This window comes from Tachypleus tridentatus, chromosome 8 (genome assembly GCF_004210375.1).
Source record: "Tachypleus tridentatus isolate NWPU-2018 chromosome 8, ASM421037v1, whole genome shotgun sequence".
In the NCBI taxonomy this organism is placed as follows: Eukaryota; Metazoa; Arthropoda; class Merostomata; order Xiphosura; family Limulidae; genus Tachypleus; species Tachypleus tridentatus.
The window spans coordinates 134349636-134376735 of NC_134832.1; the positions used below are offsets into that span (position 1 = coordinate 134349636).

The window sequence follows — 27100 nt, forward strand, 5'->3', positions numbered from 1 at the left end:
TTTGTATTCTTCTAGTTTGTGGCCTTTTATTTCAATATCAGGGAATACATTTACTCTCCTTTTGAAATTGGGAAAATAACTGAAGTTTCATGACAATATATCTCTTTGAAGAAGTTTTATTTTATTCTGAAAGCTAAAAATTGTCTAAGTAAGATCAGAAACAATATTATATTTCTCCCAGAGTGATAAGTTGAGAGTTTGTAGATGATTCATTACATCTGTAAGGAACATTAGATCTTGCATCCATTCATCATTTTCCAGTTGAGGATAGAATATTTTCTTTTTTTCAAGAAAAGTAATAATAGGCTCCAACAGATCCACAAATCTATTTAAGACGTCACTGGTTGACAGCTACCTCACAATGCAATAGAAAGAGACATCACTGGGTTTATCTTTAAGCTCCAGTTCTTCAATAAAATTTTTGAACTGTTGGTAGGCCTTCCCATTTATTCGTATGAAATTGACAATTTCACGAACAAGTTTTATAACATCTTCATACTTGAAGTATCTGGCTGCCAGGTGTTCATGATGAATAACGCAATAAACAGTAAGAAACTCTGGAAAGCTGGGATCACTTTTCATAAGTGCAATTAATCCTGTATTTTTCCCCACCATTGCAGGTGCCCCGTCTGTTGCAACACTTATGAGCTTACCCATTGGAATATCAGCATTTGTTTAGGCTCCGTCAAGCGCGTTTTTAATGTCAACACCACGAGCTGTTTCTTTTAGTGTTACTAAGTCCAACATCTCTTCTTTCACAGTTACATCGGAGGAAACATAACGAACAAATACTACCAGTTGTGGGTTGTCTTGTATGTCTGTAGTTTCGTCAAGAGCCAAGCTGAATGCAAGGGAATTCTTTAAATCATTTTGCCTGCAATATCAGCACTGCTCTGGGAGATACGTCTCTGTGAGGTGTGGCGTGAAGCTGGTGTTTGTGCTATTAGTCGCTGAAGTTTTGTGTTATTTGAATCTAATACTCGACAACTTTAGCTATAATCTTCTTAACAAATTCACCATCAGAATATGGGCGTTTAGCACAAGTAATATTCCATTGTATCAGAAAACTAGCTTCAATCGTTGCATTAACTTCCTTACTGAACGTTGTCAACAGTATCTGCTGGTTATTTAGGAACGATTTTAACACGGTTAACTTGTTTTTTTGTAATTCTGATTTAGATGGATAATCAGACGAAAATATTTTGTGATTTCTTTCATAGTGGCGTTTCAAGTGGCTTTGTAATGACTGAGTAACACGTTGCAAATAAGACACATAGGTTTACCTCCTTTAACAGTGAATGCAAAATATTCCTTCCACTCTGGCTTATAATGTATATTTTCATCTTCAGTTTTGCTTTTTACAATTTGATGATGCCATCTTTCTTCACAAAATTTTCACAGACACTTCTAAAAATTTAAAGTGAAAAGAAACAGTAAGCTCCAACACACGCAATGCAACCAAACTCTACAGCGGACAGTATCACACTAACACTAAATTCACTGCCCGCAACACAGCCACACACGCCACAATCACGCGATCGCAAGCCACACCCACTGAAACTAACATTGTCAGCACCGGCTTCTATGATTACTGATTCTCCAGTACAATTACTCTGTAATTCTTGCTGATCCGAAATTTCTTTAATCCCTGACTCAAATCTAGCATTAAAAATTAGGATTTAAATTATTAAGTACATTAAACTTACATTTTAACCCAGTTTATACCTGGTAAATAATTATAAAGCTTGAAAATTGTTTACCTTTTATGTTAATCGTGATGCAAAAAGGAGCTCAGACAACATATTTCCGCGAGTCGCACATATGTCAAAGAGCCGCGGTTTGGCCACCCTTGTTTTATGTGCTACATTAGCACGCAAACAACAACAAATTATACATAAGAAGAAAATAATAAAATCGTTCGAAACAAAAGCAAGAGAAACAATTGGTTTATTCCTAAACCTTCCTTGTCGTATTTAATTTAATACATCATTTAAACCACGATTATTTATTACTCTAAAGACAAAGATATTTTGCTTTGTCTTTCAGGCCTATTTTATACAAGGACTACCTACCTGTGTCGAGCATAAACGCATTATTCTATGCTTTCAACTGATAAATTACGTCTTTTAAAAATTTCTAGTTGTAGCGTCCGCATTAAAATTGTAACTTCTTCATCGTAGAATCACGAATAGAATCGATATCCTTTGGTTTTTAAAAACAATTTTTCTCAAACAATTTATCTACCAAACGGCTTGTTGATTTATGGCTTTGTTGTATATTACGTCAATAATAACATATGAAACATAAAATATTTAAACAAAAGTGCCAATTGTTCTTAATTGTTCTTAATGTGTTTAATTAATGCTGGGATTCTTTTTGATATTTCACACAGAAAACGATCATATTTACCCAGAGGTTTATTTATTTATTTACAATGACTTTTGTAACAGGCAAAGCATAGAATTACGTAATGCCAGAAGTTATGAACTACTATGTGTTTATCTTTTTTTTAGTTGCTAACTTTATTTGCTTACATGTATTTCACAACAACTAATTTTCAAATAAAAAGTTAAAAATCCGTTTAAGAATAAAGAGTAGAGGGTAGACACAGTTAGAGATTAAGAAATATAGTAAGTTATAACACTAAGTAACACGAATTTTGTTCCTGGATAGTATGTGTTATTCTTAATTGCTTATGTTGCAAAAGTACAGAAAATGGTCCTTATTCCCTTCAAACTTTGCTTTTCTGACCTGGATAATGAAATTTAGAAATTAACCTATTTTCTATGTAAAAATGGACAAATTTGCACATTTTCATTTACATTAGGTCTGAATATGAATCAAGATTTACATGTATTTATACTAAGGTTATACAAAAATGTTTAGAAGTGAGTAGTTTTTTCGAGATTTGCGACTGTAATGTAAATCACTTTCACGTATGAGCACCCAAATATAGTCTCCCATCATGTTTTCGCTATATGCTCCCAGGTCACAAAAGCATTTTCATTTACTTTAGGCATAAGCAATTGGGAAATAACACTTTCTGTCCAGGAACAAGAAAAAGTAAAAATTTTGTTACATAGTGTAATCTTGAAACTTTTTGACATGATTCTCTTATCTAAATACAATAAAAGTGTGTGTTTTTTTTGTAGCCAAGCCACATTTAACGAGTCGCTGTGTACTCCGAGTGTAATCGAACCCGTAATTTTAGCGTTGTCAAGCAGTAAACTTACCACTGTATCATTGAGGAGATACTATAGAACTATCATCAACGTATTTCTTATAAACTAAAAGTTTAAATTCCGATGGCTAGGAAGTCTGTAAATCAAACAGAAATCAGTGAATTTACTTTCCTAGATTACTTGAGTAATATAATCCGTGTTGCCTCATAGCTTCTGTTTTGGAAGTCTTCGCGGTGTTTGACAGTTGGTATACGTTCCGACCACTTGTATATTTAGACAAAGTGCTTATTTTGTAGGAAGTTTTATTTCTTTGCTGTAATAAGTCGTCTGTTAATTAGATGACGTGTTTATGCGGAGAATCATAGAAGTTGCGTTATTAGCTCATCAAATATTCTGCGATACAACTCTAGGAAAGTATTCTAAGTTTCAAGGTTTAATTTAGTTGTAATATATTTTCCGACTTAAATCTGTTTCAATAATAAAGCGAGTACTCCCTCAAGGATTTTAAGTTTATTACATTTGTCTCGCTCCAAAAGACTGATATTTTCCGGTCTAATAACATTCTTTAAACAAATAATCACAAAGAGCTAATTTAGTGGTATGGTGATTAAGACATGAACATGTTTGAATATAATTTCAAAGTGCTATCACGTGTCTTCTACTTATGTGTGTTATCCACTGTGTACAAAGAGGAACTTCTGTTGGGAGTGATTATCTTAAATCACTTACTCGTTTATGTTGTATACAAAGAAATTTTGAATCGCCCACTAATTTTGTTGTGTACAAAGAAACATCTGATGTAACGGTTGATCGCAAATCATCCACTCGTCATGTTGTATACATAGAATTTTTTACTTCAATGTCGATCTCAAATCATCTACTCGTCGTGTTGTATACGCAGGATTTTCTGACGTCAGTTCGATCTCAAACCATCCACTCGTCATGTTGTATCTAGAGAAACGTCAGTGTTAACCTCAAATCACATAGTGTTGTTTTTCTTCTGTAGTTTTGTTACTTCGTGAGCGAGGATTTTTTAAAAAGGAACATTGCAAATGAGCAGTTTTCTTCGTCACAACTAAATGTTATATTTTGATTCAGTTAATGTAGCCTTTCTGAGTGGTAATTACTGCCATCATTTTTTTGTAGGAATTCAGGATAATACTTTAACTGTTTTTACTTTCATGATGTTAGAAAAACACACAGATTCAAGACGTCTTGATAGAAATTAATAAAAATCCCATAAACCGAGAGCTTTTGAAAAGGTGTACCTTCCATCTTCATGGGCTAAATGAGTGTTGTTGGTGATATTCTTTGTGGTGCATATTCCCCACTCAATCAATTTTTTTTCCCCAATTCATTTTAGAAACTAAACATTATTGAACTGAGGTTGAAGTGGTTTCCGTGATATTTTATCATTACTATTTGCCTATTAGGTGGAATTAACTCTGTGAAGCATCAGCTCTATACAGTAATTATCTATTGTTAACTGGGAATTTTGTAGGATAAGAATTATTATAAACTTTGAATTAGTAACTGGCATAACCTCTACATGTGACAATATTTCATAGCTGTTATGGAAATAGTCTCTTGCTGCTATTCCTTGTCATTGGTTAATAGCGATCCTCGATTTCTTATTATTTAGTTTAAATTATGAAGTCCACATTCACTAGGTCCTATTGTGTAGCAGCAGACTTGGCATCAGGTTCGTTGATATTTTGTGGCAAAACACCATGTTTCTTGGTTTTGTGTGGCAGTAAATTTACCATCTGTTTTCTTTTTATTATATGGTAGAAAACTTGACGTCTGGTTTCTTAAAAAACTGGACATTTGAAGTCACGTAACCTCAACAAAGTTCTGTACATCTTCATCAATTCCTTTGTTTGTTTTTTTAATTTCGCGCAAAAACTACACGAGAGATATCTGCGCTCGCCGTTCCTAATTTAGCAGTGTAAGACTAGAGGGAAGGCAGCTAGTCATCACCACCCACTGCCAACTCTTGGGCTATTCATTTACCAACGGATAGTGGGATTGACCTTTACATTATATCGTCTACACGGTTGAAAGGGCGAGCATGTTTAGTGCGACCGAGATTCAAACTCACGACCCTCGGGTTACGAGTTGAGCGCTTTAACCACCTGGCTATGTCGGGCCCCTCAATACCATATACATATTAATGGTAATCTTGGTATCTTACTAACCTGATAATGACAGTCTTCCAGTGTCTCTCAACATTTCTTTTCTGTAACTAATCATGTTTTTCGCTTGTATTCCATTCGATCTAGTTCTTCCATGTTTCTTTTACGAATCTTATTGCTCTTGTTAAAGCATCTCTGATTCGTCTACTTAACCATGTAACTATATTACTGTAAGTTACACTCCTTGTATTTCCTATTGTTGCAAGGGCTATTAACTATAATTATTTAGATTGATTATGTAATAACTTCAATTATTTTTAGAATTACAAAGAATTATAATTTAATACGTTAACTTGATAAAATTGAGCTGAAGTTCTCAGGGATGGATACAGAGGGGGGGATGGGGAGATGCACCCCCCTACTGGCCATACCAAAATTTTGTAGGTTAATGGGAAATCAGAAATATAAAGTACTGGCCATCTCAATTGGAATATTTTTGCTGTATGTTTACTTGTAACATGTTATTTAGGAATACATGAAAGTTGATTGTCACATGCACTATGTTGTGTGATTTAGTATAGTGCTGTACGGTTACTTGTAACTTGATATTTTAGAATAAAATCAATAAATGAGAGTTCATAGTCACATATGTTTCTAAATTAATTCCATGAAATTTACGTTGCAGTAACAAGGAAAAGTTTACTTGGGGTCGGGTTTAAGTCACTGTTACTTAGTCGATCATCCCCGTCACCACTAAAAATCATGTATCCACCACTGGAAGTTCTACTGTTTGCTAGTCTAAAATTTGAAACTTTGTCTAAAACAACCATAATTTAGGCCTGATTCAAGTCTGTAATAAAAAAATGTTAAAATGCGAGAACATAATGTAATCGCTAATTTCATTACTTGTTATTTTCGACTAGTGTAGTTACTGTCAGTCAATCGGTTTTATTACTGTTATTTCTCTGTTGAGAAACCACACAACTTTACTTCGGAATACTTCGAGAATTAAACACAGACGTTAGGAGTATTACAACGACGAGAGGGTGTTTACTCAAGTCTTTGTTTGTTTGTTTTGGAATTTTGCACAAAGCTACTCGAGAGCTATCTGTGCTAGCCGTCCCTAATTTAGCAGTGTAAGACTAGAGGGAAGGCAGCTAGTCATCACCACCCACCGCCAACTCTTGGGCTACTCTTTTACCAACGAATAGTGGGATTGACCGTCACATTATAACGCCCCCACGGCTGGGAGGGCGAGCATGTTTTGGCGCGACTCGGGCGCGAACCCGCGACCCTCAGATTACGAAGCGCACGCCTTAACGCGCTAGGCCATGCCAGGTCCTTGTTTACTCAAGTCAAACATTATCATTATTCAGTACAAATCTTCATAAATTACTTAAAGAATACTTGAGTTAAACAGTATGACGATAATTCTTCAGATGTTGACAAATAAAGTGTGCTAAGCCTAATGCCTAATTTTAGGTTGTGAGTATATGTAAGTGTTGTTGAATGTTCAAAACTTCTGTGTTACTTTGGATTAGACTAAGCAGATGTACAAAACGTAACAGAAATCAACACGAAGTAGAAAACCTATAACAGTGGTTTATGATTTTTGGTTGCTAAGTGTTTTAATGTTTGTTTCGTTGGCATCAGGAGTAAATTGTAACATAAAAAATGCTTTCTTTATTATTTTTCCGGTTTTATTTACGTATATCTTATTTAACGAACTTTCGACATAGAGTGTAAACCTATGACATTCAAAAATAATAAGAAGGTCGTGATTTTCAAGTTGTGTCGGTTGTTTTGTGTTGTTGCACAACATCCTTTAGGGTTTTCTAATTCTTTGAAATCAAATTTTTGAGTTGACTCCATATATTTTACCTTGTAAGAATTCTTACATGAGTTTTGAAAGTGAAGTGAAAAAATTCTTTAATTTTTTTTCGAAATATTATGCACGATCTGACATCACGAATTCTAAAGAACAGTGCACGTGCTGTAAAACTGACAAACTATTTCACTCTCTGTTGAAACTTAACTCCAGTACGTTTGTGTAATTACACAAACATGAGTGCTTCGCTCGTTCTGTTGGTACTGTTGTATGGTACTTGTAGAAAATGAAGTATCAGAATAACTTCGGTACTGAGACGACTTGTTAAAATCGTTTTTATACATTGGACTGAAGTATATATGTACTTGAAGGAAAGCAAAAGGTTACATTGAAATTTACGCATGTCTGAAGAAAAATTAGGATATATTGAAGTATACGTATATTTAAAGGATACACTGAATATTTTACGCATGTATGAAGAAAAACAATAGGATACATTGAAGTATAAGTATATTAAAAGAAAACATTAAGATACATTGATGAATAGATATGTCTGAATGAAAATAATATAATATAATGAAGAATACACATGTTCGAATAAAACAGTAGAATACACTGAATAACGCGTATGCTTGAATAAAAACAATAAGACATTTAAGTATACGCATATTAAAAAAACAATCGGATACACTAAAGTATACGTATGCTTGGAGGGAAAAAATGCTACCTTGACATATTCGAACGTTTGAAGAACAATATATATGCACATATATATAAAGAAATAATACTGGGTGTCAGTGAAGATAAATTACTTTACATCTTCGTTATCTGTTGGTTGATATGAAGTTATATGGATACATTTCTTGTTCAAAGATTAATTAGAGTTAATATAGGTGGAAACATACTTAGTGTAATAAATGGAGATAATATTGTTTTTTCTTCTATTTGCTATCTTGCACGAGACAAGAATGTTAAGCATTAATGACATTTATTATCACTACCGTCGCACATATTACGAACTTGGAAGGAAAAGAGAAGAGTGATACTGTAGGGACTTGTCAAAACAAATAAGAAAAGCGTTAGGAGGAAGACCAAAAGTATCTTGTGGACCTCATCCAGGTTTTTTAGAAATAATTCGAGAGGATAAACAACAGTATTTATTTTAGATTTCTCCTCACAACGAACATAAACTCGAAATTCGTGCTTTCTGAAGACATGATATAAGGACTTTTCTTTGGTTCTCCAATAGACTCAATATAGGCTTAAGGAAGATGAACTACGTTTTCGTTGGAAGAAAAGTTTGATGGTAAAATGGAAGATGTGTTGTTGATTCTTTATGTCGACTTCCATTCGTTACTCTATTCAGATCACGTTGTTTTAGGTGGGAAGTTTTAGCAAGGATTATAGCGACGAATTATGGAAAACAAGCAACTTCAAAATCCAAGTTTTTATGAGCTTTTTCTCCTATAACAGGTTCTGACATATAGTGTTTCATCAAATAGAAACTGAAGGCGTGAAGAAAGATAAACTGGAGAACCCCATCCGAGTACAAACCGGAGATGTGAAGAAAGGTAAACTAGAGAATCCCATCCGAGTACAAACCGGAGATGTGAAGAAATATAATCTGGAAAATCTCATCTGAGTATAAAGTTGAGAATTCATTTTAGGCTTACCAGGACATCAGATGAAGATTCCAACGCTAGAAACTATTTCAATAACTGTTCCGTGTCTTCTGATTGGATCAAGGTTGTGATTCAATTGTTGTTGTTATTGTAAGAGAATTGTACCTGAACATAAATCTTTGTCTTATTGTTTTCTATTGGATTTTTCTGTAACCAATGTTCATCTGCCATTGATTAAGTATTACAGGTGTGTATCTTTCGTAATAATGTGGTTTATGAACATTTTAAACTTATTGTTGAATTTAAATTTAAACGGATCATTTCTATAATATAAAAATGTAATGTTTGAATCTAGACTGATCACAGAAATAGCAACATGTTTGGTGTGAAGAAACTTCTATTCTTCCGAAAAAATAAATATTTAGAATAACACACTAAAATGTTATCATATTAGTATGTTCACCAGTGTTCCTTGTAACACAATGACTACACATACTGTGAAATAACCTTGACCACATACACAACTAGTTAAGAACAAATATACAACTACTAGTCCTCTCCCAGATGAAGCAGTGGTAAGTCTGCAAACATGTAACGCTAGCAACCAGGTTTCGATACCCGTGGCGGGCTCAGTACAGATCGTCCATTGTGCAGTTTTGTAAATAAATATAAATAAACAAACACAGTTATTACTATTCCGAATTGGTTGTTAAGAATATCAAGGTTATATATATATATATATATATATATATCCGTTCTAGTGGACTAATAAATATTTATATACATATTTAAAATGCAAATTCCATTTCTGCTTCTTTCAGTAGTATTAAGTAGACCATCTTAGGCTTCGTTTGATGTTCGTGTAGTCATGTGACTGACAGGGGGCTGTACTGACAATATTTTACTTAACACACCATAAATCCATTAGTGGTAACCTGTTTTAATTTTTAATTCTTGTCTGTTGCTTTTCTGTTTCAGTGCGATAAAATACTTTCCCAGACTGCAGACGGTGACGTTAAATATGGAACGTTATGTGTTACAGCCACCAAAATCCGCTTCTAATTTCTATAGTAATAATTTATCCAACATGTAAAGCTTATGATAATGGGTTCAATTTATGTTGGTTTTAGGTTTATGGATACTTTTGTTATTACAAAATATCTTATTCTTCACATTTTGTGGGTAGTTTGAACGATAGATTTGATTTATGATCTAATTTCCTATGTAACACTACTAAACCATCACAAGGTAATTTAAATAATAAACGTAATTTGTGTGACAGGTTTAACATCCATTTGTCATCTTTCTTCTTCATTTCTCAATAAAGGAGAAATATTTTCTGCGATAATCTCGCAATTTATACACCTTGTGGATTTCTCTATTCTCTCGAGATCGTAAATATTTCCTCTGTCCACCAGGCGTACACCCTTTCTTAATTTGACGTTTTACTTTATTAATGCCTACTTAATCGCCTATGTTTAATCGAAATTTAACATTTATGGGTGGTTTGTAGTGTGTTTACAACACCATACACACTGATTACATTGGTTAATGTATATTGATCTATTTTTAACGCTGTGATGGAATGAGTGGTTACAGGCACTGACCAGATGTTTCAATATAGTGATATAAGTGTATCTGCTATGCTGGATAATATACTGCACCACATTCTAGTTCTAAGAGCGCGATTAACTCTTTTACAGATGATGTTACGTGTAGTAAAAAGGTGAATGTCTTGTTCTTTGAGATATCGTTGAAACAGAGAATAAGTAATACCATTCGAGAATCTGTTTAAGGTTTACAGGGTTTTCGACTGTGTTTTAAAATTTGTTTGAAGGATTTGACGAGTTCGCATCTTTTTTTAATTCTTAAGTGGAACAACTCGTGTATATTTAGAAAACACATTGATACACGTAAGTAAATATTTAATTTGATGTTACATTGATTTACGTTAGAGAGATCCACCAAACAGCCTGCCTTTGTTCATCGACCACTGAAACGATCACTTGTGTTTTCGAATATTTACATCTAACAGGTTTCTGTAGAATGTTTGTTTGTTTGTTTTAGAATTTTGCGCAAAGCTACACGAGGGCTATCTGTGCTAACCGTCCCTAATTTAACAGTGTATGACTAGAGGGAAGGCAGCTAGTCATCACCACCCATCGCCAACTCTTGACTACTCTTTCACCAACGAATAGTAGGATTTACCGTAACATTATAACGCCCCCACGGCTGAAATGACGACCATGTTTGGTGTAACAGGGATTCGAACCCGCGATCCTTGGATTACGAGTATGTATCTTAACGACTTAACCAGTGTTTAATTTGTTTTATAGTGATGAATTTTTTCTAACGCTTTCACACATGTAACTAAAAGCTGTACTCTGCCACAACTAGTAGGATGTATAAGGTTATAATAAATAAATTGTAGAGTTTTATTAACTGTGTCATTTACTTTTATTTAATTTACCATCAGTTTTGTTTTTTAGATTGCTTAAAATATTACTAAGCTGAAAAGGCTGACAACAGTTCATGATGACAGTTAAGAGACAAGTGAATGAATAATACAATGCTAGTTTATTAAAAATGAGTCAATTTAAATACAGTACAATTATGTTTCTTAGCACGTGAATCGTGTTTAATATACACCCATCCGACTACATTTCTAACAATTTCCTGTGGAATATTCATATTTGATAATCGTTCTGCAAATTCTTTCTATTTAATAGGGTTTAAATTCTAGCATTTCTTTAGTTCATCATGGATTAAGTCGATTATGTTACTGTTCTGATCTTTCCCTAATCACAAATTTTCTTCGATCCCTCCACGTTATATCCTATTGAAAAATACCCAGTTTAATAACATTTCAGCTTTCTTTTTATAATTCTGAGGAACATCGACAATCTCTAAGTTTTCATGAGTGAACAATTCTATTTTAATTTTTAAAGGGTTCCATGGCTTGTGAATGAAACGTCTGATGACGTTGTTGCCGATGGTTTACCGTATTTATTTTATTTTCTACAGATAACATATTATTTTGTTTGGCTTGTTTTGAATTTCGCGCAAAGGTACTCAGGGTCTATCTGCGCTAGCCATTCCTAATTTAGCAGTGTAAGACTAGAGGAAGGCAGCTACTCATCACCACCCACCGCCAACTCTTGGGCTACTCTTTTACCAACGAATAGTGGGATTGACCGTCACGTTATAACGCCTCCACGACTGGAAGGGCGAGCATGTTTGGTGCGACGGGGATTCGTATCCGCGACCCTCAGATTACGATTCGAACGCCTTAACCCACCTGGACATGCCGAGCCTATTATTTTGTGTGACAGAATTCATATAATTATTTATAGAGTTTAATACTTTATTTACTGTTTTTCCATAAACTATGGGTTGATAAAATTAACATGCCATGCATCAAGAAATGAGAATAATTCATTTTGTTTGTTCCATATTTTTATATTCCAACAGCTTGACCAACAGCCTGTTCTGCCAAACTGCCATATAATGAATGTATTAGTGCCATGAGTAATAATAAAAACCTTCTTTCTGTATTTGTAAGTTTATTTTCTGTTTAACTGAAGCAGTCTTGACAGCCAGCTCCATCTATAATGATTTGTTTATTAATAATAATCAATTTTAATATGAATGACAAGATAGAGTTGATTCTGGAAGTTGATTAACCCTCGGTAATCCAAACAATTCCAGATTATAACAAGAAAGTTTAAGCAGACGTCTTAATATTCCGGCTTTGTCTCTTCCATTTGCGTGAATGATGGTAAAATTTTCTCTCAGCAGTCTGGTCACATTGTAAAGGTAGGGATAATCGATTTTATCAGTTTTTCCAGGGAATATGTTTAGCCAGTGGCTAAACATTTGAATGCCAATTTTTTAAGCACATCGATCTTTATCAAAAAAGATATTCACTTGAAAACAAAAGAACAGAATATATATATTCAGTGGCTAAACATTTGAATGCCAATTCTTTAAGCACATACAGTCAGTTTTTCAGAAAAGTCCTTCTAGTTCTATCACCGCCATAATCATGATAATAAATAAATCAGTTTTAATTTACTTTCCTATGTACACTATGACTTTATTTTCAGGAAAAATTCCTGTCCTAAGGCGCATCTATTCAGGCGTTTGAAGTTTCAAATTGATGAATAAATAACCATTTGTTGTCTTATTATATCTTGATCAGCTTACTCAAAATATATGAGACGTGACGGATATATTTGTCTCGTTAAAACATTCAAGTGAAATTTTTCTCCGATATTCTTGAACAATATAGTTTGTTGATAATTTAAACTAATATTACGCATTTCCTTCTCTGATGAAATAGTTTCTGTAGAGTATAAAATACGTATTTACTCGTAACATCATCAAAAATGACAAAGAGAATTGGTTTATTAGACTGTGAAACTTTTCGGGCAATCTTTCGACAAGTGTTAGGAATAGTGTACATTAATACATTACGCAGTGGTGGAAATTCACCATAACACCATGCTTTTACAATTATAAGTTTAGACTTTGCTCATAAACGTGATTTACCACTTTCCGTTGGACCTGACACTGAACACGTGAAAAGGTGTTGTAGACGGTTGTCCATCTTGAACCCTAACAAAAATTAAACGAAACGGAACTCATCTTATACAGATTGTGTTTGTGTCGTCAGATATACCCCAATGTCTCGAAAAAGAATTTTCAGGTGATCTTTTAATTTAGGTTAAAGGTTATGTTTTTTTGGGTCAGTTGCAATCTTTCCTTTTCAGCAAACTGGGCAACATAATCTTGTTTTACCTTCAATATTTACAGAATTAATTTGTTTTATTTTAAGAAACGTGCCAATATAATTGTTAAAAGATGTATATGTTTAACGGGAAAGTGGTAACTATCATCTATTTTCATTGTATGGTTGTTACATTTGACTGCTTTTTTCAGTTCTTCGGTGATCCACACTCGATATCTGTGAGAGAAACGTTAATTTGCCATTACTTCTTATAAATGAAACTGGATGGTAGATTTTTGTTTGGACTAGAATTTGACATTTTATAAATCCAAAATATATTTTTAAAGCAACAAAATTTGTTGTTATGATGTAGGATGCTCAACTGGATACTTCCAGTATTTATTTGTCCACGAATATAGGGATGTAAGGTCTTCATATCTGAGCTCTTCTCTTTCCTTTATATCACACAAAAATCTTGTCGCTTTGACTCGCTTTTCATAGATGGCGTCTTGTATATTCAGGCGGGAAACTATGGTATCGTCCCTGAGGAAATTTGAGAAGTCTGAATCATTAGCTTTAATCTTCTTGAATTTATGTTCCTAAATCGATATAACCTTATACTCTAGAGCTAAGAGTTGTTGTTGCCTTTCTAATGCATGCTTTCTAACAAGCTGCAAGGTTCTGTTTAGAACAACATTTTCTGTGTCAGATTCGTAAAATTTATTGCAACAATGGTGATTATAACACTCCTGAAATACATAAATTGTATTTAGCTTGTTACTGAAATTTCCTACTTTATAATTCAGGATTTATTTTTCACCATTACGAAGTGCATTTTAGATATTGACCCTTTAAGATTTCTGTATATGGCCTAACCACTAGATTCTTACCTGGCCATAGTTATTGGATGTAAAGTATCCATTGTTAGGTACAAGAACTATCAATCACAATGATATAAAATTTGCCTTTGTTACAGCCATGCGTATAGAAGTAATAGTTCTCTACCTGAAGTGGTCTATGTTACAGGTTGTGAGCAACACTTCCTGGATTGAAGACAGCACCATTGAAGTATGTCTACAGCTGTTTGGCACCATCACAGTATGTACATATCTAATTGGCATCGTCAAAGTATGTCTATATCTAGTTGGCATTGTCAATGTATGTCTATGTCTGATTGGCATGATCAAAGTATGTCTACCTCTGATCGGCACAGCTGAAGTATTTCCGTGCCTGACTGGCAATACCTAATAAAAGAAACAACTTTCAATAATGATAAGATTATTTTTTGTAACCTGTACATCTCTTTTTGAAAGTCAAAGATCTACTCATCCTCTCTTCGTTAACAATATCCTCGTTACCAGTGTTAAAATGGTGCTGGGAGAATAAAAACTGGCATTCGGTATGAGAACTAAATACTCTTGTTTTGATTTTACGTTGAAAAGTTAAGGGAACTATCCTCTCTGCAATTATTCTAAACCAGACGTTTTTGGAAACAATCATAATGCTATGGGCATGAAATTGTAATTGTCAATAATTCTAATTTTCAGACTTTTGACGACCAGAGTCATAGCTTTTCCTCCATTTACGATAAGGTCAGAATTTATTCCTTGATGTATAAGATAATTCCAAATAAAATGCCCTTCAAAACCTTTCTTGTTATGAGCTATAGCAGTGTGGGTATTCCATCTGTCGAAAGCAAGAATTTATAAAATTCGTCATATAAACTTTGAAAACTGTTTCTTTTTTATTAAAATGATGAACCACGCAATAATTTACCTCATGAATTCCGGTTTCTTGGTCAGTCTAAAAAAAAATTAGATGATTTTTGGAAGTCTTTATTCTGGAGAAAATATAAATTGTTATTTAAAACAAATTATTTACATCATGCACATTTTACTTCACTATGATTTACGTTTTTTTGCAGTTAAAAAAACATTTCATACATTGGTAAAACGTTCAGTAATCTTAATAGATATCTTTTTTTTCCATTATTTTTTCTATGTCTGTTGTAACAGTCTGCTGGTTTACGAAACCTTTTACAAGCAGCACAAACTAAGGGCTGGCCTTTCGAACATTCCTTACTGTAACAAACTTTACAACAACCGCTATAATGATGTTTGTTTAAGGTATTAACTTTTTTGTTGTAACCAGAACAATAATAACTTACCCTGAAGAAACCGTTCAGGACCTTTGTAAATTACGTGCTGAAACTGCCTGAAGATACAATATGTATTTGAGTCCCCCGCTTGTACAGCGGTAAGTCTACGGATTTACAACGCTAAAATCAGGGGTTCGTTTTCCCTCGGTGGACTCAGTAGATAGCCCGATGTTGCTCTGCAATAATAAAACACACACACAGAGTATATGTATTTTAGTGTTTAACTAATGTTCAAATCTCGAAATTTCTCCTATTCCACAAAGTATGTCCAGAACATACTATGTAACATGTAAGTCTTGAACTATAACACTGCACATCAAAAATTTTGCTTCTTGAGCACTGTTGGGTGTTTTTTGTAGATTTTTGGTTACTGATCACGAAAATCACATCCAAATTTGCCCATCACGTACCGTTTCATCGAAATCTTCAGTTTCACCAGGACATTGTTACAATGGAAAAATATCAGGGCAACTGGAATCCGTCAATGCTTGCTGACTACTACAACGTGATGTACCGGACATTGAATACAAACGAAAATCAGGAGCAAAGCACTTTTAATTATGTTGAACTTAATAGCGTATTAGAAACATAAACCCAATTAAATACGTTATTGCCGGTAAACAGTTAACTGTATATTTCTCAGAGTTCCTACGTGATGAAGCAAAACCAAAACTATATTGGTACCTGTCACAATCAGCAAAAGTTTTCAGAAAGCAAAACATTTCAAACAAATTGTTGTGCAGTGTTACTGTAAGCAGCGGATTTCGCTAATAACTATTATATTTGAGATCTTACTGTTATTTTTTATAAAAATAAGTGATCGTTTTAAAATTCATCAAGACTGAATACTGATACTGCCTAAAGGTAATTCAAATACAGTGACTTCAGTTTTCAAAAAACTCGTCTCGTGGTATGTCCTTTTTTTACTGTGGCTGACTTTTCCAATGTTGGTTAAAATCATATCGGATGGAAACAGTCATTTATTTTGTAAACAAGTACTTATTGGATCATCCAGATGATTAGAATTAATGCAAACTCCAACTATACCTCTGTTGTTTAAGTGACTTATTGTCTCGCCCAGTATGTTCTGAATATTTTTATTGAATGTGTTTATAATGTTTGCAAGTGGTTGTCCGTATGGTTGTAACAACAATATACTTTTGTAACAACAATACACTTTTGTAACAACAATATACTTTTGTAACAACAATACACTTTTGTAACAATATACTTTTGTAACAACAATACACTTTTGTAACAACAATACACTTTTGTAACAATATACTTTTGTAACAACAATAAACTTTTGTAACAATACACTTTTCTAACAACAATACACTTTTTTACTCTGATTTGTTTTGAAGATCAATTCATCGTATTCCTTGCAGGGATGTTTAACAGATACCTGTAAAAAAACAGAAAAACGAGTGTAGAGAAACGTATTAATCAATATAATTTTATAAAGGAAATTAAGTTAGCTTACACTGTTCTGACATGTAAATATTTAAATCAATTCAACCGTTGGAATCACACCTCTTTTTACTGGTTCCATGTTACTGGTCTTTCCACCAGGGGTGTCGGTGAAATAAATAAGTAAACGTTTATTTGTTTGTTTTGAATTTCGCGCAAAGCTACACGTGAACTATCTGCGCTAGCCGTCCCTAATTTGGCAGTGTAAGACTAAAGGGAAGGCAGCGAGTTATCACCACTCACCGCCAACTCTTGGGGTACTCTTTTACAAACCAATAGTGGGATTGATCGTCACATTATAACCCCCAACAGCTGAAAGGGCGTGCATGTTTGGTGCGACGGAGATTCGAATCCGCGACCCTCAGATTTCGAGTCGAACGCCTTAACCCACTTGGCCGTCCCGGGCCAAGGAAACGTGATTATTTAAGTGTATAAAATGCATCAGTCAATATGAGAGTAATTTAAAGTATTCAGAGGCTCTTAAGTTTTCAGTTTCTTCAACGATTAGAGGCCACGGAAGGAAGTAACTTCTGCCTGATTGCAGAAATGTACTACGTTTTAATTCATTTAGCTCGTTACATCTCAGAGCATTGTTGATCATATCCTACATAAATATATATTTTGAAATAAAGGTTTGTAAAAAACGACCTTTAAACACCAAGTAAAATAACTTTTTATTTTAACTATCGTTTCTCCTTTGTACCTTTCTCAGGGCTATTATATACAACTGTTTGGTGTTAGAATATTCTTTAAATAATAAAACTGCTTAAAATGTTCTGTTTCTAGAGTTTGATGTAACTAGTTTCTAACAATGTAAAGATTATTATTATTGGTTCACTTTTGTTTTAATGAAGTATACTAACATATTACATATATTATTTATATGAAATACAAAATTAAAGAGAACCACAATATGTTTTATGATTAGATAAAAAAACTATAATATAGAAATTCATATACGGTAAATAGAAGCTGCAAAGATACAGTAATAAGTTCAAAGGATACAGAGTTTACTAGCAGTATAAAAACAAATTGTGAGACTGTGTGATATCCCACGGTACACAAGTGTTAAAACTGAAAGTAATAATGACAAGTGTACAGGTATGACATGTTGTTTTTGAATGCTATACAACGCGGTACCTTAAGCATAGAAAGTGTTTCACTGGGGCAGTTTAGTGTTGTTTATAAGTATATGAAACACTAATGTGGTCTGAGATATGCATAGTTCTTCCTGTTTCTCCTATCTACACGTATTACACATGATTTTATTACTTTTTAGATGTGACACATTGGCCCTTCTCCGTTTCCTCCATTATCAATGTCAAAATATCTCTGTAACCATGCTTGTTTCATTTACTTCAGGAGTGAATTTTAAAACATACTTTCGGTAAATGCATTGTCCATAATTGCTCCTAGAATAACTATAAGGCACTGCAACTACACAATTGTTGAATTCAAACTTCCTAGGTCATCTTTAGGTTAAGGTGTTTTCTTAACCTTAAGATGACTTAGGAAGGTCGAAACGTTGTTCTCTCCTTATCAGTAAAAGTGTTAATACCCAATCCAGCCGTTCTGAGATACATTTTTATTTCAAGTGGGTTTCTCGTCATCAAGAATTAAAACTTATTGTAATCTAATTTGATTGCAGTTTATATATGAACATCGACCTTGATTTTACTGCTTCCTGCACATTGCAAAATAGATTTGGTCAACTAAAGAGTGACCTTTGTCATATGACCGTCAATGATCCAAACATACTATGTTTGAAAACAATATATTTCGTCTAATATTGATTTTTAAATGAAGAATTAATACGTGTTATCGTAACTTTGTTTCAAAATCTACGTCAGTTTTAGAAGGTCACATTTTATGAGTATGAAACATCGATGAACAATTATAACGTGAGATCAAAAGCTTATTAATATTTAAAAATAAAAAATATACTGTTTGTTACAGACTGATATGTCAGAGTTTATGAAACAACTAATGCTGTTACATTTAAAGGTCTGTAAAGTTAATCTAGCTTTAAAGTATAAGTTGATATAAACATTACTGAATCGATTACAGACAGACATTTATTTCATTTTTAAAAATATTCTAAACTATATTTTTTGACCGACCTCATTTAAACCCCTGATTATTTGCTGTATGTTTAATTTTATTCGTAGTGAGCGAAATGGTGTTACTGTAAAGTATATTGAGGTACACGAATTGCACGCTATTGTTTATAAACTGAGCTCAACCCGAACTGCACGCTATTATTTATAAACTGAGCTCAACCCGAATTGCACGCTATTGTTTGTAAACTGAGTTCAACCCGAATTGCACGCTATTGTTTGTAAACTGAGTTCTACCCGAATTGCACGCTATTGTTTGTAAACTGAGTTCAACCCGAATTGCACGCTGTTGTTTATAAACTTAGTTCAATTGCATTCTTCAATAGATTGTTTGGGCAGGGTATTCATGATAAGTAGACTGGTATGGACGACAAATGCCAGTTGTAATAAACAACGTTTCAAAAATAAACCTTTAGACTCAATAGACTTACATTTTTTCACGTCAATTACGTTTGGCTAGGTGGTTAAGGCGATCGACTCGTAATCCGAGAGCCACGGGTTCGAATCCTCATCACACCAAACATGCTCGCCCTTTCAGCCATGGGGTTGTTATAATGTAACGGTCAATCCCACTATTCGCGGCGGTGGGTAGTGATGAATAGCTACCTTCCATCTAGTCTTACACTGCTAAATTAGGGACGAGTAGCACAAATAGTCCTCGTGTAGCTTTGCGCGAAATTTAAAAACAAATAAACAGTTACGTTTAATTAGGTAGGCGAGTACCCGACCTTAGGCCTCTCAGCGTCTATTTTAAGCTAAAGTTTGTTTGTAAGCTGTACTCTGAAACTACAAGTGTTTGTAAATTTTATTTGTTTAGTATGTTTTGTATTTCAGATGAATGTTCTATCTAAAATGGTTAGTGTTGTTATTTTAAATATTTTCTATAACAGTAACATTTATTATATTTAGATGTAGCAAAACGGCTAGGAATGGAAATAACTGCCATATGTTGCTAGTTTAAGTTATCAAAAACAAGCTTTGGACAAAGATTTTCTACGATAGTAATGGTTAAGTTACTTAAACTCTAGTGATAAATGCTATTACTATAAAACGATGAAGTAGAAGCCTTCAGTACTTTAAAAAGTTCTTATAATTTAGCGCTCTTAAATCCAGACAAAAAGAATGGAGTTGTCATTCACAGACTACCTCGATAAAGCTTGTGCCATATCAAATGACTCCAGTGAGTTTAAAGTGTTGGATAAAGATCTCATCCACCAGAGAAAAAATAAACTTCAGAAACTGCTATTTAAACTAAAGAAAGAAATATTATTTGTGATCAATCACATTAAATCTCTTTGATCACACACTGATAATCTATATATGTTCTTCCTAAACTACAGCTGTGCCAATCAGACCTATTGTATCTGACACAGGAAAGACGCAATTACAAATTAGCTAGTTTCTTAATAAAGTTGTTACTTCCATTTACAAATAACGACTGCACTGTTAAAGATTCCATTTATTTCTCTAATTTCATCGAATTTCATCAATCTGTATACATCACCAGTTTTGATATTCATTTCTTGCGTACTAACACTTAACATTCTGTTTTATGAAGTGACCAAATTTAGTAGTGATTTATGATTTCGTGATGGCACTAAGGTTAGTGGGTTAAGTAAATATTAAATTACTAAACTACTTAAACTTACGACCAAAGAATCTTCCTTTGTGTTTAGTAATAAGATATATTATCAAGTTGACGGTGTGGCCACGGGCTCACCACTTACTCACATATTATCGTGTGTGGGCGTTTTCTTATAGTAAAGCCATAGCGGGCTATCTGTCGAATCCACCGAGGGGAATCGAACCGCTGATTTTAGCACTGTATATCCGAAGACTTACCGCCGTACCAGCGGGTATCATCGTATTAGCTCATTTATTTTTGTCTTATCGTGAAACTAATTGGTTACAGCCCTAGCCATCGGAATTTAAACCTTTAGTTTATAAGAAATACGTTGATGATAGTTCTATAGTATCCCCTCAATGATGCAGTGGTAAGTTTACTGTTTTACAACGCTAAAATTACGGGTTCGATTACACTCGGAGTACACAGCAACTCGTTAAATGTGGCTTGGCTACAAAAAAACCACACTTACTTTTATTGTATTTAGATAAGAGAATCATGTCAAAAAGTTTCAAGATTACACTATGTAACGATGTTTTTACTTTTTCTTGCTCCTGGGCAGAAAGTGTTATTTCCCAGTTGCTTATGCCTAAAGTAAATGGAAAAGACCTATTTTTCTCTTCAAACTTTGCTTTTTGGATCTGGAAGCGTATAACGAAAACATGATAGAAGACTATATTTGGGGACTGATACGTGAAAGTGATTTACATTACAGTCGCAAATCTCGAAAAACTACTCACTTCTAAACACTTTTGTATAACTTTAGTATAAATACATGTAAATCTTGACTCATATGTTGTTTTATTCACACCTTATGTAAATGAAAACGTGCAAATTTGCCCATTTTTACATAGAAAATAGGTTAATTTCTAAGTTTCATTATCCAGGTCTCAAAAGCAAAGTTTGAAGGGAATAATGGCCATTTTCTATACTTTTACAACATAAACAATTAAAAAATAATACATACTATCCAGGAACAAAATTTATGTTACATAGTGTTATTTAATTTCTAAACACAAGAATATCTAGAGATCACCAACCTTGGTGGTGTTCTTGAGTGGTTTTCATGGCATCAAACCAAAAAGAAAATTAATAACTTTTTATAACCAACTTTTCTCCAAGTCAACCTAAGAGTGAACTAACTGAACAAATATGTAACTTTTTACTTTTTTAAAGACAAAATACTCACTTTCGAAAATCGCTTGTGGTGTATCAATACACGTATCCATGTTTTAGATATGGCTATATTGGATCAACGATCTAGCTACTAGAGTTAAGTAGCATGTGCAAAGCAGCCATTCAAACAACTCTGGAATTTACAATAATCCAAGCAAAGACTGTAGAAAGAGGCCTAACACTGAACAATTCAAAATAATAGACTTAGCTAACAGAAGCGTGGACATTAAGGAAAAAGAAAACATTTCTAAATTGAAACTTAAAGCCATAGCTGAAAAAACAACTAATAACACCACTACATTTCGAACTGTGATAAACGTATCGTGCCTTATATGGGCAAAGAGTGAAAAGTTTGTTGAATAATTAAATACAGGTGCTCATCACGTGTAAGGACGTCTTACGATGAGTTCATTATCTTCCACTTATATAAACACTATTCTCAATAACACCTTTGTAAGAGGTACGTAGGAGAAAATTGTAAAGTTGGTAAGATTAAAATAACGGATTGTTTTACTTACGAGGTGAAACTGCAAACACAATGTTATTAATTTTTTGAAGTTGATTGCTATTATAAAGTCTATGACAGTGTGTTATCCTCGCGAATTATCTACACGACCTCTGACGCCATTTCGTGACCTTGACAACGCGTCTTCTGGACAACATCTGTTATCATGACGACGATACTCCTTCTGGCTCTTATGGCGGCTTAGAAATATACCTTTTGGTGAGTACCACTCAAACTACTGGTGCTCTGTATACTATGTAATAGTTACGTAGCCCTCACGAGGCATTTTTTTTATCTCCACTCACCTGTCGATACCCCTTCCTACTGGAGCTGCATCCTTTGGGTGCCCAACGGTCTCAATACTATTAACAATACTAATTAAAACAATAATAAATAGCAATGTTAATAATGTCATCTACATATCAAACATCTTCCAAATGTGCTAATTGTAGTGCAGTTGTGATTAGCAGTGGGAGGCAGGCGTATAAACTAAACCCTGAGACAAAAGGACTCAGATCATTATAGTGTTATTACTCTCGGCTTCGTATAAAAATAATTAGATGTAAATATTATAAAAGAAATTCAAATTCAATACTAAATCGTGCACGAGTAAGATATCACAGTAATCCATATTCAGTAAAGTGTTGTGCGTTGGATAGATATTATAGTAATCTATCTCTGGAAAAAACATTTGGCATAGGATAATTATTATACTAATCCATAATTTGTGAAATAATAATGTGTTAAAGATAGGTATGGTACTAATCTTGAAGTTGTACGTGCTAGAATAAAACGAGGCTGTCGCGAGGACCCAAGTGCAAGGACTTGCAAGTGATGAGCTTATACTGCCAACTCTGATCTTAAGAGTTTAAATCTATAGCATATTATAAAAAAATACAAAAGTAAAGCCAGAAGAGACAAACTATTACAAACACCACGAGATTAGTAAACACACTATAAGAAAGACGTATATAAAGTCAAATTTAAAATTGCTAGACAAGTGTCGAATAACGAGATTAGTTGTAAATTCAGTTTGTCAGAAGTATAATAGAATGTGCAACACATTACCTTCAAACATAACAATGTACGTAGCAAAACGATGGCTGAAAAACAAGAATGTTGAAGCACAGCATTTGGTAAAATATTTATTGCAATATCGAGAAAGTTACCAGCGTGAACCTATTAAAAGTTTCCAACATTTTAAGACTGTAGTGTTGGCATCATTGTGCATGGCCTCTGAAGAAACTTCCAACTATTAATAAGATACACCACGTTTTTATTGTTATTTTTGGCGAAACCTTCTTCACTTTATTCTAGAAGTTCTTTATTGCAATGTTAATTTTGACAAAGAGGGAATTGTTCTTTACAGCAAGTTTCTTTTACACAACAAGGATACTTATGGGAGTGGGGCTGCTATTTGGATGTGTTCCAAATTGAGCAAAATGTCTATACTTGAAGTAAACGAAGCTATCCGCACCATATTCACGAACACTGAAGAGTTTACTCTTCTAGAAACCGGGCAGTATGTTCATGAGATGGATGATTGACACAGTCTAATATGCATGGTTTATACCTACAAGGGTTGACACAGTCTAATATGCGTGGTCCATACCTACAAGGGTTGACACAGTCTAATATGCGTGGTCCATACCTTCAAGGGTACAATATACAATGCGAGCTTGATTCAAATGCTTGTGACTATTAATTATTATTGTTACGTCGTTTTGCACTTCATTATTTAAACATCAGGAAGATAAGCGTCTGAAATGCTGATTATAAAATATGTGACATTTATCATGATCTATACATACAGGTGGCGTATTTACATTGCAAGAAATTGCAAGGGAACAGAAGATAAATGAAACCATTACATTTTGGATGAAAGTAAATTTCTTGAAACTTTTAAAAGAGTTTTAACAATATATCACAAGAAGTGTTTATGGAATTCTGAATATCCTCGCATGTCATGTAACAAACATTGACACAGAGTTTAATGTGTACAGATTTGAATAGCTGAGTTACTTGTGCTATCGTTAATAAAATTGACAAATATATTTTTAGAGCTCCCCTATCCAGTGGCACAGCGGTATGTCTGCAGACTTACAATGCTGGAAGCCGGGTTTCGATATTCGTAGTGGGCAGAATACAGATAACCCATTGTGTAGCTTTGTGTTTAGCTTCAAGGAAACAGACAACTTATTCTTGAATGCCTTGGTTACATTCTGACATCAGTCCTTTAAGCCGCTATTTCTATAACAAATACATTTGCTCTTAGCTGCGTTTTTCTTTTCACAACCAAGCTGTTTTTGGCTTAGATTACTTATATGCTCCAACATGAGATAATGCCGCTTTTTGTAGCTTATAGATAGTGGTGTGCTCAAACATGAGCTTGCGTTGGCTTATGTAGTTTATAGATGTAACCTAGAACATCATATAGTTGGTTTATATAACTCACAGCTGTAAGCTCCAACATGGGAAAATGTTGGTTTATACGTCTTATAGTTATAAGCTTCAACGTGATATAGTGTTAGTTTGTATAGTTTATAGATGTACGCTGTAACATTGTGCAAATAATGTTTTATTTAGAGCTTATAATTGTAAGTTTCAACATGGAATGTATTAAGTATGTAACTTTATTGTTTCGTAATTGTAGTTGGTCTTAAGTATGGAAATGTGACATTAATATATATACACACACATGCCTACATATTAATGTTTATTATTTTGTATTACTGGTCTTCACTTATGAAGTAATACGTAAAATAAAGTAAGTCAAATATAATCCAGGATTTTCTTTAATGTGACATTAATTCGGTGATGCTTGACACCTTACGTAGTAGGTAGTCTAGATTTGACATAACTTCTGTGGTGCTTGACATCTTACACAGTAGGTAGTCTAGATTTGACATAGCATCTGTGGTGCTTGACATCTTACGCAGTAGGTAGTCTAGATTTGACATAGCTTCTGTGGTGCTTGACACCTTACGTAGTAGGTAGTCTAGATTTGACATAGCTTTTGTGGTGCTTGACATCTTATGCAGTAGGTAGTCTAGATTTGACTTTACATTGGGTGATTTTCGATGCTTCATTTACTTTGTAGTCTAGGTTTGAAATTATATTTTTGATCATTATTTTATTATAAAGATTGTTGTTGTTGTTGTTTTAAATTAAGCACTAAGCAACACAATAGGCTATTTGTGCTCTGCCCACCACGGTTATCGAAAACCGGTTTTTAGCGTTGTAAGTTCGCACACATACCGCTGAGCCACTGGGAGGCTTATTATAAAGAAGTAATGAGTAATGTTTTACGTTTCAAAAGTGTAATGTTTCGATATCACTTCACCAAGCAGGCAACAGTACCATTACAGAAGCGTTACATTCATTAAGGTAACTCATACTTTTTGATATTAATTAACATTTACATAAAGCCAGCTGTCTCTTTATTTCAATCTTAAATGGCTAATTATCCTTCATTAAGTATTCAGTAACCAGTGGTGCGCTATATATTCGGTTTAGTCGCATTTTATAAGTGTTATGTCTTGTAGGTCTCGTTCTGCCTTTAACAAATATATTTTGTTTTCGTCATAAACACATTTTGTCATTAACAAGCTTTTGACAAACGTGTAGAGGGCAATCTTACACTAAACATCTCGACAAACCATTCACAGATCACTCACCGTAAATGAACACGGATTTCAAGACCATATTTAAGCAGACGAAAGACAAGATGTTCATTATCGTCCTACCTCAGCACAATGACCTTTGATGTCGGAGTGCTATTTTTTTTTAACTTCTCTTTTCGGGTGACGGTATTGCAAAAGATTGGTTAAAGATCCCGTTGTTGTTCTAAACTAATTTGTGATTTTTTCTACTTTTCTGGAAAACGTCAAAGTATTTTGTATTCATAATTTTATGTTCATTGGTGCTACATCAGTTAACAATTGCCATATAAGAATATTTCTCCAGTCATAAGTCTACCCATGATGTCCTTGAACTGTAGAGAATTCACCGCGAATCAAACATTATTATATGAGAATCGTTTCAGAGAAGGTTCCATTAACCCTCTGTGCAGTCTAATAAATTGTGCAGGTTACACATACCACTCAATATAATGATTTATTAACTTTTTGGTTAATTAGTGTAAAGGTAGTCTACACTGCTCGAATATAAATAACTGAATGAATTATGTAACGTGACCATGGCATTCAATATTATATCTTTGATTTGAGATGGTTAATTGACAGAGACGCATCATTGAGCGCCTTAGAAAAATCAATACATTGTGACTTCACTGAATTCACAATAGTGACTAATGTAACAAAGTAATTGTATTGTATGCTGCATATCGCATAGCATATTCAATAATCTGGATAAAGCATTCAGTATCTTACATTACACTCATTTATTAAATAAGCCTGACCACAATATACAGTATCAGGCTTAAGTTATTATAACAACGAAAGTTCGGAATTTACAATTTAGAAATTGTTTCTGATATACATACGAAATGGAACTTTAGGCAAAGTGGCCAACACTAGGTTTGTGGACTTTAAT

The 27100-nt window shown here is 33.8% G+C and overlaps 1 protein-coding gene and 1 pseudogene across 4 annotated transcripts in view; one reads left to right on the forward strand and one right to left on the reverse strand.

The window, feature by feature from the left end:
- LOC143223555 (potassium voltage-gated channel subfamily KQT member 1-like) overlaps nucleotides 1-27100 on the forward strand; it is a 147873-nt gene that overhangs the window by 60331 nt on the left and 60442 nt on the right. The window lies entirely within an intron of this gene.
- LOC143223850 (uncharacterized) lies at nucleotides 88-25578 on the reverse strand (annotated as a pseudogene).